This window comes from Pygocentrus nattereri, chromosome 19, assembly GCF_015220715.1.
Source record: "Pygocentrus nattereri isolate fPygNat1 chromosome 19, fPygNat1.pri, whole genome shotgun sequence".
Taxonomy (NCBI): Eukaryota; Metazoa; Chordata; class Actinopteri; order Characiformes; family Serrasalmidae; genus Pygocentrus; species Pygocentrus nattereri.
In genome coordinates this window covers 70,405-74,657 of record NC_051229.1, presented here as the reverse complement: position 1 = coordinate 74,657, position 4,253 = coordinate 70,405, and the positions used below count along the sequence as shown (strand labels likewise).

Here is a 4,253-nt window from a genome sequence, read left to right as displayed (position 1 = left end):
ACTGTTGTGGAAGCGACAAGAACAGTCAGTGGCTTTATGGCTTCACAGAACGAGTACAGAACACCTTCTCTAGCATGTAAAATTGGATATTCGCTCAAGAGAGCAGCGGAAATACTGGTAGGGGAGAGCCTAATAAGTGGAAACACTAGAACAGAGAGGGATGCAAAGAAGTTCATTGAGGTGATGGAGACACAGTGGAACACCTATGTGTCAGGACGTGCCCTTAACACTCTAAAAACAGCCAAGTGGAACAAAGATGAAATGATTCCCCTGACTGAAGATATCATGAAGTTGCAGAAACATCTTAAAGCACTGGAAAAAGATGCAGTGCATGGACTCTCGGTTGCACCCAATGTTTCAGACTGGAAGAAACTTTGTCAGAGCCTTGTCACACAGATAAGATCTTCAATAGAAGGAGGGAAGGAGAAGCCTCAAAATTACTCCTGGCAACATACCAAACACGGAACAGAGCTCCAGCTCACCCAGAAGTGTACGAGAGCCTTTCCAAACTTGAAGTCACTTGTCAACAACTTCACGCGACTGGAGAAACGAGGGAAGAGAGAGCAAAAAGTCCCATTGCTCCTCACACATGACATGGAGGCATCGATAGACATTCTGATAAGCAACCGAACTGCAGTAGGTATCTGCAGTGATACGTGTCCACCGTGAATATTACAGACTCTCTGAAAACACCATTCAGCTTGCTAAAATTAGCAAACTGTTGATTGCCATAGAGAAAGGAAATCACACTTATCTGGGACGGTCTCTAGAGGAGCTGGAGCTGGATGGAGACACTCTGGATGGTGAAAAATCAGGTATGTTACCTACTGTCAGTAGTACAGTGATTCCCAAACGGATTGTCAGGACACGTTTATATCAGCGTAACGGCGTATATTTGATGGTTGTCTTGTACAGGGAATTTGTATGTGATGTGTTCAAACTGTAATATAAACTGAATTAAAGTAATTAGAAATATTTATTGTGCAAATTCATAGGTTTTAGCTGAACAGTATAAATACATGTTAGCTAATAAGCTTTCTAACCCCTACCACACCATGACATCGGGCGCCACGTCATTGTGGTGTGACGGCAATGGGCAGTATATAGCAAACGGCCTCACAAGCCTGGACCTTATGAAGACGTTTGCCCAATGTACTGGATGAACTGTATTTCCAATGTTTTGATTTATTTCAGATGATGAATATCTGCCAGGCAAAAAGAAGCAAAAGACATCCTCGAGAGTTCCATCCCGTCAGGATCATTTGGAGACAGGTGTCGAGGGTTCTTGTGGAGAACAAGAATCAGGTATGTCATTGTAGCAGAGTCATGTTTTCAGCTTTCATATGTGCAATTTGCAGTGTAGTTGTAATAGAATCAACACTGTGCAGTGCATTCAGAAAGTATTCACCGCGCTTCACGTTTTCCACATTCTGTTATGTTACAGTCTAATTCAAATTTTCCTTCAAAGTTCTACACACAATACCCCACAATGACAAAGTGAAAAAAGTTTGTTTGAATTTTTTGCAAATTTATTTAAAATAAAAAACAATAAAATCACACGTACATATCAAGTATCACAGCTGAACTCCTGAATGCCAAGCGTCATATCTGGAGGAAACCAGGCACTGCTCATCACCTGGCCAATACGATCCCTACGGTGAAGCATGGTGGTGGCAGCATCATGCTGTAGGGTTGTTTTTTGGCAGCATAAACTGGGAGACTAGTCAGTGTCGAGGGAAAGATGAATGCAGAAATGTACAGAGACATCCTTGAAGAAAACCTGCTCCAGCGTGCTCTGGACCTCAGACTGGGGTGAAGATTCATCTTCCAACAGGATAACAACCCTAAACACACAGCCAAGATAACAAAGGAGTGGCTTCGGGACGACTCTGTGAATGTTCTGGATTGGCCCAGCCAGAGCCCAGACTTGAACCTGATTTAACATCTCTGGAGAGATCTGAAAATGGCTGTGCACCGATGCTCCCCATCCAACCTGATGGAGCTTGAGAGGTTCTGCCTCTCAAGAATGGGAGAAACTGCCCAAACACAGGTTGTAGCATCATACTCAAAAAGACGTGAGGCTGTAATTGCTGCCAAAGGTGCTTCAACAAAGTATTGAGCAAAGGCTGTGATACTTATGTACATGGGATTTTAGTTTTTTGTTTTTTATTTTTAATAAATGTGCAATAAATTAAAACAAACTTTTTTCACTTTGTCATTATGGGGTACTACTGTATGTAGAATTTTGAGGGAATAAATGAATTTAATCCATTTTGGAATAAGACCATAAAATGTGAAAAAAGTGAAGCGCTGTGAATACCGGTCAGTACCTACCAAAGATTCTCCAAGGAAGGTGCCTAGATTGCTTGATGCACACTGCCACAATGCAAATGATTCCAGAATGGTTCTAGGAACACAATGAGTTCAAGTTGTTGACTTGGTCTCAATGTTTCGGTCCAATCCAGTATCTGGGGAATATTTTGGACAAACGTTTGATCCATGGAGACCCCACCTAACAACTTACAGGACTTGCTTAAAGGATCTGCTACTAACGTTAGTCTTGGTGCCAGATAACATAAAACACTTAGAAGTCTTGTGGAGGCCATGCCTCAAATGCTCAAGCCTGTTGTTGTGGCTTTTATGAAGAATGTTGATGGGGTTTGTGTTGCGAAGGCACCACATAATTTAATGTGACTGCTGTCCAGTGTATTTGACCACCCAAACTCAAGATCAAAATGATTTTGTATAGACTTGCAGTACACAGTTTGTATTTTGTTTTCCAGAGAACGTTCCCCTGTCCGAAAGAAGAGGCCTTCCTCCAGGACTCAAAATGCAGACCTTGTTGAAGATGTAGAGACAAGAAAATCAGGTAAGTTACAACAATTAACCCCTTTGAGATTTCCTTTCCAAGTGTCTGGTTTATTAGAAGCACCTATATTGTAGCTTCATCATGTCCATCTACAGTTGTGTGGAACAGGCAACTTTGGCTTTCTTTATAAAGGCCTCGGGCAGATTCTCAAAAGTAGTCTAATCATTAGCATCTGGTCAAGTTAACCTGACTAACAAACCTTTTTTGTTTGGGATCATTTTACTGGGATGGTACATTGTAGATGCTCAAGTGACATTCAACTGAATAGTTATTAAATACAAGTTGAATGTAAATTATGGTCCATAGAATCTCAAACTATACCTAACCCTAACCCTAAACTTAACCTGGAATCAAGCCTAAAGCCTAAACTTAAGCTTGGCAATGGAGCTGGGCAATATGACAATATTTTATGGTGTCATGATAAATTTGTTCTCAATATAGATGATATACTTTTCTGATCATATGGATATCATCAGTGCATAAAACACTGGCCAACTGCATGTTTCATTAGAGAGTGTAATTAGTGCTGTTTAATGGGATGAAGTGCAACACAACTGTTCACTACAGTTAATGTAGAACTGTAGCTCTACACAACTGCTCAGGTGACTGTACACTACTGTTAATGTAAAACTACCTCTACACAACTGCTCAGGTGACTGTTCACTACTGTTAATGTAGAACTACCTCTACACAACAGTTCAGGTGACTGTTCACTACAGTTAATGTAGAACTACCTCTACACAACTGCTCAGGTGACTGTTCACTACAGTTAATGTAGAACTGCAGCTCTACACAACTGCTCAGGTGACTGTTCACTACAGTTAATGTAGAACTGCAGCTCTACACAACAGTTCAGGTGACTGTTCACTACAGTTAATGTAGAACTGCAGCTCTACACAACTGCTCAGGTGACTGTTCACTACAGTTAATGTAGAACTGCAGCTCTACACAACAGTTCAGGTGACTGTTCACTACAGTTAATGTAGAACTACCTCTACACAACTGCTCAGGTGACTGTTCACTACTGTTAATGTAGAACTGTAGCTCTACACAACTGCTCAGGTGACTGTTCACTACTGTTAATGTAGAACTGTAGCTCTACACAACAGTTCAGGTGACTGTTCACTACTGTTAATGTAGACCTACCTCTACACAACTGCTCAGGTGACTGTTCACTACAGTTAATGTAGAACTGCAGCTCTACACAACTGCTCAGGTGACTGTTCACTACAGTTAATGTAGAACTGCAGCTCTACACAACAGTTCAGGTGACTGTTCACTACAGTTAATGTAGAACTACCTCTACACAACTGCTCAGGTGACTGTTCACTACAGTTAATGTAGAACTGCAGCTCTACACAACAGTTCAGGTGACTGTTCACTA

General features: G+C 41.3%; 1 long non-coding RNA gene across 1 annotated transcript; it reads left to right on the top strand.

The window, feature by feature from the left end:
- The first annotated feature begins 410 nt into the window (after positions 1–410).
- Positions 411–2,869, top strand: LOC119261568. The gene is made up of 3 exons (XR_005129054.1): positions 411–815; positions 1,195–1,305; positions 2,784–2,869. It is a non-coding gene; the product is annotated as an uncharacterized LOC119261568 (long non-coding RNA).
- The last annotated feature ends 1,384 nt before the right edge of the window (positions 2,870–4,253 follow it).